This window comes from Dipodomys merriami, unplaced genomic scaffold (genome assembly GCF_024711535.1).
Source record: "Dipodomys merriami isolate MVZ:Mamm:240054 unplaced genomic scaffold, mDipMer1.0.p SCAF_2, whole genome shotgun sequence".
In the NCBI taxonomy this organism is placed as follows: domain Eukaryota; kingdom Metazoa; phylum Chordata; class Mammalia; order Rodentia; family Heteromyidae; genus Dipodomys; species Dipodomys merriami.
This window is the reverse complement of record NW_027203381.1, coordinates 6,798,071-6,813,000: the sequence shown is the minus strand read 5'-3', so window position 1 is coordinate 6,813,000 and position 14,930 is coordinate 6,798,071. Positions and strand designations below refer to the sequence as shown.

General features: G+C 37.0%; 1 protein-coding gene across 3 annotated transcripts in view; it reads left to right on the top strand.

The window, feature by feature from the left end:
• Cdh7 (cadherin 7) overlaps nt 1-14,930 on the top strand; it is a 109,198-nt gene that overhangs the window by 13,241 nt on the left and 81,027 nt on the right. The window lies entirely within an intron of this gene.

Genomic DNA, 14,930 nt, shown 5'->3' with positions numbered 1-14,930 from the left:
TCAGTGTTGAGAAGCCATCATTTAGGAAGTGGCGTTTTTACTCTTAGAACAGGTGAGGTGTCCCAGAGGCCTGATTTTTTTTCTCAATATACACAGATTGAAAAACTATTGGTAGCAAAATTGGAATATTTTTCAATAAATGAGGAATAATGGGCTACTACAATAGTTGACATTCCACAAGTTTCTTTTTGAGATACAGTACTGTGTAAAATATTTATGTTTATGTTATATGTAAGCATATTATGTATTTATTATATATACATGTGATAGACCTTAGAAACAGAAAGTGAAATATATCTGTATATACTATCTATCTATCTATCTATCTATCTATCTATCTATCTATCTATCTATTTATCTATCTATGGACCTATCTACTTACCTACCTATCTATCTAATACAGCTTAGAAACAATATGAAATGATTGTTTCCAAATTATGAGCAATTCAAACCTATGTTTGTGAATCATCTTATGTTTATATATCTCTGGGTTTTGTTTGTCATCCTCTTTAATTCTCCTTTTAGTTATAGTTAATGTGAACAGAACGCATCAGAATGACATTACATAAATGATGAGCAGTTGTGGCATATTTGTTTCATGATCTAGTGGCGATTATTTTTCCTCATGTGTATTTGGACAAGAGAACTGGCTGAAGGAAGGGTTTTTCCTTCCTTTGCAATCTATATTAGATAGTATTTGCAGTTCCTCCCTTTTTAAGATCTGTAATGGTTTTCTGAATTTCTCAGATTGGTGTTTAGTATAGTGAAAGTTTCCAAGGCATGGCATATTCTGGAGAAATCCATACATTTATATTTCTGTTCTGATGAATTTATCCATAAATCAATTTTTCAATGCAAAGATCCAAGGAGAATCTTGGCTTTATTATTCTGTGGGCCAGATTTTCATTTGAACACAGTTTAAAATATTTTTGTGGATGGGAATCTACCTAACCTAAGTAATTTTTTATTATATTTATTATTGTCTTTTCTTTCTTTCTTTCTTTCTTTTTTTTTGGTCAGTCGTGGGCCTTGAACTCTGGGCTTGGGCACTATCCCTCAGCTCTTCAGCTAAAGGCAAGCTCTCTACCACTTGAGCTACAGCGCCACTTCCAGTTTTCTGGTGGTTTATTGGACACAAGAGTTTCACAGACTTTCCTGCCCAGGCTGACTTGGAACCGTGATACTCAGATCTCAGCCTCCTAAGTAGCTAGGATTACAGGTGTGAGCCACCTGCATCTGGCTATTGTCTTTTCTTATAGTACCTGTGTATTCTATAAATAGTGACTGGTACTACATAATAAACAGAAGATTTAATAAATTCATTTGTCTATATAGATTATTTTTGGATTTATGCTAAATAGCATTTTTTTCCTTAAGAAAGCATACATAAAACACACACATTCTAATTTATTCTAATGTTTTCTTAAGTTGTTATCTTGTAAAAAAAAAACAAAAACAAAAACAAAAACTGAGAAATACTGTAATTCAGTCTCTCGACCAAGAATCTATCTCTTTATCCCATTCATTTCAATGGATATACTATTCATTCAATGGATCATAATATACAATAATATACAATTAGTTCTTTTTTTTTTTTGTCAGTCCTGGGGCCTGAACTCTGGGCCTGGGTGCTGTCCCTCAGCTCTTCAGCTCAAGGCTAGTGCTCTACCACTTGAGCCACGGTACCACTTCCAGCTTTTTCTGTTATGTGGTGCTGAGGAATTGAACCCAGGGCCTCATGCACGCAAGGCAAGCACTCTACCACTGAGCCACCTTCCTAGCCCATAAAGTGGTATTGGCTATTAGGTGATACCAAGTTCTTGTGAAAATATAATCTTTTGTTGTTGTTGTTGTTGTTGTTGTTGTTGTCGTCGCCGTCGTCGTCACTGGCTGTAGGGCTTGAACTAAGGGCCTGGGCACTGTCCCTGAGCCTCTTTGTGCTCAAGGTTAGACTACCACTTTGAGACACAGCACTACTTCCTGTTTTTGAGTGGTTAATTGGAAAGAAGAATCTCCTAGGGACCTTTCTGCCTGGGCTGGCTTTATACCCAGATCCTCAGATCTCAGGCTCCTCAGTAGTTGGATTACAGACATGAGCCACCAACACCTGGCTAAACATTTTTTAAACAATAAAAAATATTCACATTAATTTATTTTCAGAGTTGCTTGGGCTAGTTTGATGTTTTAAATATCAGTACAGTTACGCAATTTTTGACTGTGCTTTCAATTATATTCAAGTAATAATTCAGAATGTTCACTCATCAATAATCTCTAATGTCTATTTAAAAGTCTGAAATTTGATAACCTTAACGTTATTTAAATTCCAAATGTGTAGGATGTGATTGGACAACACTGTTTTGTTTTTTCAAGAAGTTGAATGCTTCCTTCATTATCTTAGTAAAATCTATACAAGAAGACTATAAGTTTGTATCTATTTGTCTTTGCATGCTGTATATTCAGGTTTGACACAGAGGTTCTCTAGGAAATATTCAGGATGGAAATGAATTTTTAAAATTTCCTAATGACAAAATATATAAAAGATCAAACTAATAATCTGAGAAGGTGGAAGGTGTTAAGATTTATAGACCAAAACATTTAAAAGTACCAGGTATTCCACTATCATTTTATGATTCTTTAGAACGAGGTGACAGACTGGAAAAGGTGAGATTAAGGACATGAGCTGATGATGTAATCGTGTGTGTGTGTGTGTGTGTGTGTGTGTGTGTGTGTGTGTGTGTGTGTTGTTGTTGTTGTTGTTGTTGTTGTTGTTTTGAATAAGCATCCCTTTGACTTTAGCACATTTCTGATTTCATTTTTATGAGAGTACTGGGGTTTAAGTCAGGGCCTAGGTGTTGTTCTTAGCTTTTTTGCTTAAGGTTGGTGTTCTATCACTTGAGCCACAGCTCTATTTCTGGATTTTGGTGATTACTTGGAGATAAAAGACTCCTGGACTTTCCTGTTTGAGCTGGCTTTGAACAGTGATCCCTAGATTTCAGCTTCCTTAGTAGATAGGATTACACGTATGAGTCAACAGTGCCTGGCTTTCAGTACATATTTTGTTCCTTTGATATGTAAAATAAATGTATATTCTGTGACTATTTATTTAGTTAAAGGATCTGGCACCTAGAGAAAAAAAAGACAGAAAATGGAAGATTGTAAACAATGCTTTGGAGGAGTAGTGATGCAGTTGAACACAAGACAGGACTTTAGACAATGGACACTAATCTTTGTGTCCAATAGATTTTCAACTGTTAGTCATGCAGACATAGCCTAGCTTCTTAGATAAATTTTCAAGTGTAGATGAAGAATTTGATACATATTATTGCTTATTTTGATCAAGTAATGGAGAACATAATGTATGTCAATTATTTCAGCTTTATTTCTGGCTCTACCACAGCATTACTGGTTGTATAACTTAGGGTAAATTGCCTAAATATGATTATGCTTTAGTCTTCACCCATAAATTTGGCATAAGATATTTATCATCTTATTCTGCTACTTAATAAGTGTTATCAAAATATTTGTAGTATGCATCTGACTAATTTAGACATATTTTCTACTTCATTACACATTATTTATAAATTGAGAATACAGACAATCCACTATATTTATATGTGAATTGCTGTATGTGTGATGGATCAGATTACAGTGGGCAGTATTTTATACACTGAATAGTATTTGTATCTATCCCAATTAACTAGGAGACTGATATGTTGTGAGTATATGAAGAAATTGAGAAATTGTATCTCTAAATTTTTGCAGGCTTTTAAATTTGGAATCGGTATTAAAGGCTTTTGCCCAACAAGATCAATTAAATGACTGGGGGCTGAATAAAATTTGGTCATTAACACACTGAGGATAATGAGGCAACAATATGTCTTTCAGCCATATTATCTGAGCTAATTTACTGAGATTGCCTGACATATCATAACCCAAGGCAGAATTAGGAAAGTCTGTTGAACAGGCAGAGATTTCTGTACTGCTGGAGACAATGGTAATCTGATTTTTACCACTGGGTTTCTATTCTTTTCTTGTCACAAAATTTGGTGTTCTTTTGCTCCTAAATGTGTAAATTTAAGGAAAGTGTTTAGATCTTATACTGGCTGAGTCCAAGAATCAGAGCTGTATTTCATAGTGGATAGCACTTATATTGACTTGGGATAGAATTTGATCAGGTGCTTATCTTCAATGTGTAAGACTTAAGGACAGAAATTACATTGACTGATCTCTAATTCAAAGAATAATAGCCCCCTTTCATATTTTATTAATGATTGGCACACCCTTTTTATAGCCCTTCTTTGGCAGTACAAAGTGGAAAACCCTCTCTTCTCACCTTCTATTCTGTTGTTTCTTTCAAAAATATTAACCGCAAGTAGTTGTATGAAGGTTTTTCAATTTGCCATGTCAACCCATACATATAAGCATCTTGATCAATGCCACCCTTCCATCATTCTACCCCATCCATTCCTTCACATCTGCACTTTGAGCATCCTGACTGTTCGCTCACCTTTCCTCTCGTGCTCTTCAGTGTACACAGGAATTCACAATTTCTTCCCATTCCATTGGTTCATAGTGAAATTTCCAGCCAATCTTTCCCTCACCTTCCTGTTGTTCATTTAAATTCCCCTAACCATTTGACCAAAAAAACACCCAAAATAAGTCTATCAAACCACCCAGCCTCTGTTCCAGGCAGTAAATGGTTTTCTTCTTTCCTAACTGTAATGTGTTGCCCATGTATGGCTGTGCCCAAGGCTGCTACTTTTACTGAGATGTGTGCTTGCTCTCTTCCTTGCTGTAATATCACCCCTGCCTTGCTTTTCTCTGGCCATTCAAGGATAATGTATACCTATTTCTCAGTCAGAAATGTAACACATAGAAACCCACCTTTGAGGATGCGCTTTCCTCTAACACGAAGCTTGATGAACTGTTAGAGAGCAATGCCATGTGCTTTCTAACATCTCCAAGGTGTCTCATCCAGGAGACTCTCATCTTCCGTAGACAAAGCTGCATCCAGTGGTCTAGAACTGTAAACCTCCCCATGAAAAGAAGTTGCCTTAAATGAATACACTGGAAATTAGAATTCCGAGCTGAAAGATTTCACTTTAGGTTCACAAAAAGAAAATAATGAGTTTCAAAATTTAATTACTTAAGAGAAGAATGTATTCAGTGGAGGAAAATCTACATTGTTTATATTCTAGAGAAAAACAAACAAAAAATATGTATTTTTTTCCTCAAGTCAGATTAAGTTTTAGGAGAACACAAAGCCAGGTTTTTTTTCTTTCTTTAGTGACTGTCTAGAAGCATAGAAAGTTTATAATCAGAATCTGGCTGTGAAAGCCCTGTTCTTATGTACTAGGAAGCCTGCTGATGAAAGTATGGGGCCCCGCTGGCTTCAAAAGGCATCTGGACATAGATCAGCTCTGTGGGAGGCAAATAAGTTCAGATTTTTAGAAATTGCCCCTGGCAGTCATTTTTAGCTCTTATAATAATCCAGTACTTCTGTAAGGTATTAAGTGCATTTTCTCCACACAAAATCAATAATTCACAATTTTTGTTCTTTTCTTTTAACCTTACAGAAAATAGAATGTGTGACATTGTGACACCGAGATACAGAAGACAAGATTATATAAACAGAATGGGGCTTGATATGTTCAGTGTTATCTTCAGTACAAGTGAAGATAATTGCCAAAGGCTCTAGCAAATGGAGCTATGTAGATAAAAGTTGGAGGAAGTAGGGAAGTTTTCATTATTTCCCTAATTGTAGCCACACTAGGTAGTCTCGATTAAGCCTCAGAGTTGCTCTCCTGTGATTATCAAAACCATCTATAATTCTGTCTGCCTTATTTGCTGTGTATGTTTATATACATTCAACTTGATACCTGTTAAGTGACGAGAGGCTACACCTGAACTTTTACATTGCATTTATGATATTTTGAGTATAAAAGCAAGACATAAATTGACAGTTGGGTGGTTCTGTACAAAGTATATTATAATGGTTTTGGAGAGGATGTTTGTGCCAGGCCGGTAGAACGAACTGGTGAATCTGCCATGGTCTCTGAGATTAAGCAGAACTAGATAACTGGACAGTGCCCCAGCCTTCGCTGGTGTGTGGGTGAGAAAGCTAATTAGTATAATGCACTGACCTTGGCTTGATCCTGTTGTATGACTTCTACTGACGGTCTTAAGTTGACTGCCAGGAAGCAGCTAGTGTTATGCTTAACATAGTATCCGAAATAATTCTCCTTCAGGTGCTGTTGAATCCGCTTCCTTCTTCCCTTTTTCCTTTCTGCTTCACCCACTTACCAAATCCTTACTTTGTGGCAGACTTTGTACTTGACTGAAAAGTTAAAATTAAAGCAACTGTTTGATAAAAATCACAATCGGCTTGACAAGCCAAGCAGGTAACCAGATGGCAAAGAGAGGCAGTCAATTTTGAGGAGAAACTCCAGCTGTGGGAGTGAATCAAACAGAAAGGGAAAGCAGGGATCCATGAACAAATGCTTGCATGAAGGATGTAACTTACCTGCATCTTTTTTAAAAAATTATTTTTATGTAATCCTCAAATAAAATAAAGAAATGTGTTTTTCTCAAAACTAGGGCAGAGTCTTCTAAAACTCTACTAGGAGAAGCTTTCTGTAGAAAGGAGATGGAGTAGGGAGATACAATCCTTAAGATTAGAGTTGCAGGTCTCTGAAACAATGCATTTTGATTTTTTTCTCATTTATTCAATTGAGATCACATAGATTTTTGTTTGTTTGTTTGTTTTTGTTTGTTTTTGGTTTTGTTTGCAAGTCCTGGGGCTTGAACTCAGGGCCTGGGTGCTGTCCCTGAGCATCTTTTGCTCAAGGCTAGCACTCTGCCACTTAAGCCACAGCACCATTTCTGGCTTTTTTCAGTTTATGTGGTACTGAGGAATCAAACCCAGGGCTTCATGCATGCTAGGCAAGCATTCTACCGTGAAGCCACATTCCCAGCCCAAATTTTAAATCCTTTTATTCCAGTTTAATCATTATTTTTATTTATTTAGTACTAGTGTTTATGTGTACAGCCTTCTACCTGCTAAGTAAATCCTCTGACTAATCCATAGCTTTTTCGTTTTTTCTTTCTTTTTTTTAAGGTAGGGTCTCACTAACATTGCCTGGTCTACACTCAAACAGAATCTCCCTGTCTCCATCTGCTGAATCGCTGGGATTATAGTTATGTACCACCATACCCAGATAAAACCTACTTTGAAGTGATCTTGGACTCAGCAATGATTTGTAAATTTTGATCCTTAAACACAAGAGCCCATCCCACATTTTACTATCTACTGTGACTACAGTACTGATTTAAAGCAGGAATACCAATCACTGCAAGGGGTTCAAGTTTTGCTGACCAACCCAACAAAACACTTCTTTGGGAAAAATCTAGTATTTTACACTGTCTATCCTCCTGCTTGCTTTGGTTTTGTGATCGGGAAATACATGTTAGAGCATCTCACTATGTGAACCTGATCCCAGTATGAACCTTTCAAAATCTTTTCTCACTGCTGAGGTTTGGCCCCATGGTTTTATGGCTCCTTGGCAGGACAGTTACCACTTTAGCCATTTCCCCATCTTTTTTACTTGAGTTACTTTTGAGACAGAGGGTGTACTGTTTATGTCCAGGCTGACCTGGACAGATACTTTCCTAATAAGGCTGAGATCAAAGCCATCTGCTACTTCAGCCAGTTAAACTTTGTGATATGAGTCTTGCTAAACTTTTATCTGTCTTAACCTGGTGCTGCAATCCTTCTGATCTTGACCTCCTAAGTATCTGAGAATACAGACCCGAGGCAACGTGTCCTGTTATCGTTCTCTTGAGTGAGCACATTCAAGAGTCATCTTTTGGCTAGAACACTACAGCAGTTACGTTTTTCATCCTCACTGATTCGTAGGACGAGGTGCTGGATAATGGCATATTTTATTCCCAGTGATGCTCACTTTGATTTGCTTGTTTAAGGGGGCATCTTCCCATTTTTCTTTGCTGGAAAATATGGCATCAAGAGGTTTAGAATTTTTGAAAGAAACAGTAATAATTATCCATGCTATTGGATAGATAATGATCCACGGCATTACCGATTACAACAAATGCACTGACTGATGACTCGGAGACCAGCACAGCCTTCAGTGAGGCTGAGGCCTGAGCTCATCTGAAAGCTGTGCAACACCTAAATCTATAAGGAGAGTGCGTAATTCTATGTAGCAATTGACTGGGGTTTTCAGAAATATATCATTTTAGCGTGTCTAGGCAAAATTGATTGCATTTTTTCTTTCTGAAACTTTCAATAACACTGTTTATAGTTTAGGGTTCAAAGGCACTGTTCTACTGATCTAAAGTTAAAAACAAAAGCTCCTATTCAGTTACTTATAAAATAAAATGAGCTATTTTACACTGTAAGGATAAGAACTAAATAGTTAGCTTTTTAATAATAAAGCACGATTTCAAAATGAAGGACAGAATCGATAAGTTAAAAAAATTGACAGAAAAATTCAATCTAATATCATTAATACTTTATACTTGAATCTATTCAGACATGAAATATAAACAGGGAATATAATTATATTTAATATTGAATAGATTTAGTAGTAATGACAGTTCCTTGTAATTATTCTTCTTTAATCTATGAGATTATGTTTGAAAATCATTACTGAGTAAATCTTCAAACGCCTTAGAAGTCAGAAAGCATATCCTTTTATGTTAGAGAAGAAGTAATAAGTACATTTGAAAATAAAATATGTGCATTTGAAAGGAAGTGAGAAAATTAGAAACAGATATTAGAACTGACACCGAGAAAAGCTGGAATGCCTACCAGTGGATGTGTGGATGATATAACCCCTTTCCCTTTCAATTCTAAAAGCGTTGAATAATTCAAACTAAAATTACCACTAGTTTTTTTTTTTTTTTTATTGAGCAAACTAGTGACACTTTGAAAGGTTGTATCATGTGTTGGTCTCTGTAAGCTTCCTTAATGGAATGGGTGGCTGGAACAACAGGAGTCAACAGGAGTCAAGTTCTTACCATTTGCAGGAGGTAAAGTCCAAGATCAAAGGGCCTGCAGCCAGATTCTGCACAGCCTCTACCTTGCTTGTGGAATGCTGGAAGGCAGCTTATATCCTCAGATGGCTCCAGAGACAGGGTTGTTTCCCTCCTGTCAGGCTACCTTTGTTATGGGTTTAGTTTTCCAAACTTAAGACCCTATTCACCCTTAACTGCCCTGTGTACAAACTCCATCCATCAGAAGCAAGAGCTTCAGCATATGAATTTTAGAGAGTTGTAAGTCAGCGCACTTACCTAAACTTTTAATGACTCATAAAAAGAGTCGTTTTTATCAGCAGTTCATTCTCCACCTCCCTCCCCGCCCCCCTATCTACTTAGCTATGGGTCAGAAATATTTGGGGAAAAAATTGTCTGCACTAAAGACCTTCCATGTCATGACTCCCTAATAATATAGCAATTACTTTCATAACGTTTATGTTTTATCACTTATGGCAAGTAATGTAGAGGTGGCATAATAGATGGGAACTCTTTGTAAATTATATGCAAATTCTCTGCTGATTTGAGAGACTTGATCATCCAGGTATTCTTGTATCCAAAATGGTTTTGAGCATGAATTCCCCCTAAATACTATTTTTTGACTTCTGAAATTATCTTTATGTAATTGTACAAAGGGGTTGCATTTATCAAAAGAGTTAAGAATACAATGTATCTCGATCAATGTCTCCTCTTTCCACATTCTCACCCACTCCTGACCTACCCATCCCTTCCCTCATTCTTCTTGACTGCATTGTCCACTCTTCTTCACTGGTCTATCACTCTCCCCTGAACCCCACTCCACCCCCTTTGATTGCCTACTTCCTGGTGTTTCATTGATCTGAACTTTGACTCTGCTTTTCTAATGAATTAGACTAGTTGAGTGTTTCCTTAATCCACCCTTGTTGTACATTTGGTGTAGTATACTATTTAATTAGAATAAGATTCCTTTATTATTGAGACAATTGTGTATTTAAAGTTCGATTGTCATCCAAAGTTCACATAACACTTGAAAAATTTTATTGGAAGAGTGGTTTCACTAGAGGGTTTATAAATATCACTCCTGTTTGCCTGAGAGTAAGTTGGGTGAGAATTACCCTTGGACTCTCTTCCGTCCAGTTGCCATGGAAAGGCAACTGGAGAAAGCCATAAGTTATGGGTTGGGGGTGGGAGGCACAAGCAAAAGAATATGATTCAGCCTTGTCTGCTTTTAAACTGGGCTCCCATCCTTGTCTTCTGTGAGAAAAATGCAGAAGGGTAATTTCTCAGGATGTGGCTCTTTTACTGGAACAGTAATTAAAGCACCACAACCAGAAAGATTAGCATCATCCCAGCAAGTTGTGTGTGTAAACAGTGTGCAATTATCTGATAAGAATGCTTCCCTTAGAATCTTTATTTATCTCTACAGTTAAAATGCTGACATGTTTTAAGGTATTTAGCCCAAAACATACAAACGAAATTTGGCCAACACATACATAATGTTCAACAGATGTGAGTTTGAAAGGTTTATGATGATCACTAGTGAAATTAGTCAAACCATGCTTAAATTAGATTTTTTTTTCTGATTTGTGAGTCATTTAGGGTCCACACTGGAGCTGATTGTGCAGAGTGGGAGAGATTTCACATTCTATACTGGGTTCTTTGGAATGAAGATGAAATAAGAGAAAGATTGGCATTTTCTTTCCCGTAGCATATGTAAGAAACTCCGTTCTGTGTACCACATCTTCTCTAGCCCTGACATAGTTTACATAATTTTCTGAACTGAAGCATAACAGAACTGATTTTAGGTAGTTAACTATTCTGTCTTAGTTGCTCAGAAGAAAGCAAATACTGGTACATTCTAGCAACCGAGATTTTATTTGATTAGACTTGTGCAAGTACAGCCTATACAAAGATCTACAATTTTTTTCACTAATTAAAATGATTATTGAAAAAATAGATAAGAATGATCCCACTGTGTTAGCACATCATACAGACTTCTTTGAAAAGCTTAAACCTTGCGTGGAATTTATGAAGAAAATTTCTAAAATAGAAAGCAAATCTGCACATACGACCTTGTAAAGGTAATTTTACAAGGAAAGTGTTGATTATGAACTTCACATTGAAATGGAGACACGTCTTTAATACAGTGAAGAAGTTATCCTTTTGGCAGATTTTTTTTTCTTCTTTTGTCGGTCATAGGATTTGAACTCTGGCTTGGGCACTTTCCCTGAGCTCTTCAGCTCAAGGTGTGCACTCTACCACTAGAGCCACAGTGCCACTTCCTGTTTTCTGAGTGGTTTATTGGAGATAAGAGTCTCATGGACTTTCCTGCCCGGTCTGGCTTTGAACTGCAATCCTCAGATCTCAGACTCCTGAGTAGCTAGGATGACAAGGCATGAGCCGTGGGCACCTGACCGGCAGATTGTTTTAACACTTGAAAATAATCATTTACTTGTGGCCAAGCAGCTATGTGCAGTGAGTTTGGTGGAGCATTGGTGACAAGCAATGATCTGAAACGAGATTGCCTTTGCCCATTGATTAGATCTTTTTGATTAGGAATTCTGAGCACTATTGATGATAGAAAATAGACACAAGGAAGGCAGGAATCAGGGTGAGCTTTGAGGAGGACATCACTCTACTGCAGACCTAATGAAGAAGTTGCAAGAATGCATGAATTCTCAAGCAATACTGAAGAGCGATCTTGTGTGATAATTATATTAGTGGTCCTTCCTTCATGCCCTACTTTTGATTTTTTGATTAAAGCTTGTTTTCTCTATGAATTTTGAGTGCACTGATGGCGATCAACAAGTTACAACACTTCCTTTTCAACTTTCTGCCCTCACAGAACACAGGCACACGTCAGAGACAGAGAAATCTCACAGAGTACAGAGCTTATCACATTCCAGAAGCTTCAACTGCTGTATAACAGATTATTATTATTAATACTTTTCCAAGCAATGAGTTATCTTGGAATTTAGTAAAACATAAAATGCATATTACCTATTTTGGTTTTGGGACACATATATGTCACACACACATACATACTGATTTTTATCAAATTACATGTTTTCTTAATATTTCCAAATAGGTATTAATATCAACTATTTTCCTCATAAAGAAAAATAGTATACTCTTCCTTTTAAAAGCTTTAATATTAGAACAGCTTGAGGCTTTAAATTTTATTTACTGTCATTTCCCTGAACTCGAGAATCTTTGCATAACATGCCTGGTGGTGATCCAGCAGGCTCAGCTCTGATTCTTGGTGGGTACAGGGGTTGTCCTGGAAACACACACTGCAGAATTATAGGATCTGAGTTTGCCTATCGGCACCACATAGAAATGGTGCAATTTCAAGCAAATAACCTATTTTCTCATTTTATTCACTTGTAAAATAGCTATAACAATGCTAACCTCAAAAGACAGTGTAAACACAGAAAGGAATACAGAAAGAATATGAAAGCACCGAAGGAAGTATGAATAAGAGAGAGTAGATTTCCCAAAGCTGGTAAGCCTCCTGAGGAGAATGACCATGTTCAGCGCAAGCAAAGTAACCCAATACCCAAGGGTTCATCGTGTTTGCATGGGAAAACCACAAAATTGTGAGACACTTTTCAGAATAGCTTCCATCTTGAGAAATGTAAATTATACCCAGCTATTAATATATTAGAAGCAAGTAAGTTTTACCCCTAGTCCCTTCCAATTTCAAATGACTACTTGAAAAGTTTAAATAATTCTTGATCTCAAGCAATTCATATATTATGACTTTCAGAACTGTTCCTTTCTCTCTCTGCATTTCTCTTTCTTTGTTTCTTCTCTCCCCTTCCTTTCTCCCTTCCTTCCTTTTCTCCCTCCCTCCTTCTTCCCTCCCTCCCTCCCTTCCTTCCTTTCTCCCTCCCTCCCTTCCTCCCTCCCTCCCTTCCTTTCTTCTTGAGAATCTACAATAGAGCCATCAGAATTCAATTTCTATAATCTATAATAATCCACAACCATTTCAACAAACAAAAATAAAGACTTTTTTCTTTTGAAAAAATATGGATATAAATTCTCCCTTCTCTTAAAACCCTAAGCCATAATTACATTAAGCATTATTTTATCCTTAGTTTCATAATTTTAAAGACAACAACATAAAATTAGGGTTAAAGATTCACTGTATGCAGTGAAAAATAAACCAGTTAAAAAGGAATGTATGGTGAAATGAAATACTATCTGAAAGTCAAAATCTGTCTCTCCAAGACTTCTCCACAGAACAGTGTGAAAGCATGAGTGAAGGATCTCTTCTTCCATGAAATTGGAAGCTGTTGCTTGTTTCTTTCAGGTCTTTCAGCCAAGTCCTTTTTCTCCACCATGTTGAAACCACTGTTTTCATTCACTGTCGAGTTTCTCCTCCAGGCAGCACCAGGCTATTTGCAGGGTTTTTGCATTTTTTGGCTGTGGGCTAGGGCGCTGCCTTCCATGTTACTGAGTCTCTTGTGGCCAATTGGGAATTCTGACCTCAGGATTGCTATTGTAGGTATGGTCTCTGGCCATGTTGAGGGTGGAGTAGGATCTGGGCAATGGTTCTACCAACTTGACAATATTAATTCACATTTTTGTGTGTGTGTGTCGGTCATGGGGCTTGAACTCCGGACCTGTGTACTATTCCTCAATGCTTCAGCTCAAAGCAAGCGCTCTACCACTTGAGTGACAGTGCCACTTACAGTTTTAGGTTAATTGGACATCAGTGTCTCACAGACTTGCCTGCCTGGGCTGGCTTTGAACCTCAATCATCAGATCTCAGCCTCCTAAGTTGCTAGGATTACAGTTGTGAGCCACTAGCACCCAGCTTAATTCACAAATTTTTTCATCCTCAAAATTCATTACATAGTCTTGACTCCTTTCCAAAATTTCCCACACAAGAAGCAGAAATAAACAAAAGGACACAAGGTAGTTGGAGAAAGACCTAAGTATTCTTGTAGCTGTCAGGAAAGTTCAATGCAAGCAGCACACATTTTCAACTGGTTTTCTGAGCAGTGTAGAAAATAGCAGGAAGTGGAAATTACATGTAAAGAATTAAGACTTTCAACATTTTGTTGTTTAAGATCTTAATCTTGTTTTATTTTCTTGTAGAGAATGGGAAGTGATCTTTGGAGGGAATGAGCAATAATGCATTAGTAGATGTTGCCAGTGTTTCATTTTAAAGAGATAGTCTTGATGCTAACTGCATGAATCAAGGAGACCTGAACATGTTTCAACTGAATCATTCAACCAACATGACCCAGCTCTTTTGGAAGATGGGTTTAAATAAGGATACTACAGTGCAGTGTTTCCTTGAACTAGGCTATGTGTAAATCATTGCAGATTTACTAATATAGTATGTACTAAATTAGGGATTTGTTGTTGTTAATAATAGTGGTACTTATTTTACTCTGTGTTTGATGACTATTTATGTATTACTGACACGATTCCACTGTTTTTGGAAAGGGTATTTTAAACACCATGTGCAGTCTAAAGAGAAAACAAGGAGAGGTCCAAACAAGATTCATCACAAGTTTATAACTTCCTGTCCTTTAAATCTCCTGCTCTCCTTCTCTCAGACATCACACAGGGCCAAGAATACCAGCCCTCCCTCCTCCAGAACTTGCAGTCAAATCTCAATCCGATAGCCTCCGTTAAAGTGCTTTATAATGCACACAGTGTTAACTGTTACATGAAGAGTATTGTTCTTTGAAAGAGCATGCACACTGATAAAACATTAAGACAGAAACATAATTTGGAGCCCAATTTTATGGCAATTATTAATGAATAACACTTGGACAGCATCTTTTGTTTATTTCAGATGAGCAGGACTCCTACATAAAAATGTGTTAAAAATTTGGCTGTTGATTTTACAGCTTATGTGTTCAGAATCAAATCAGATT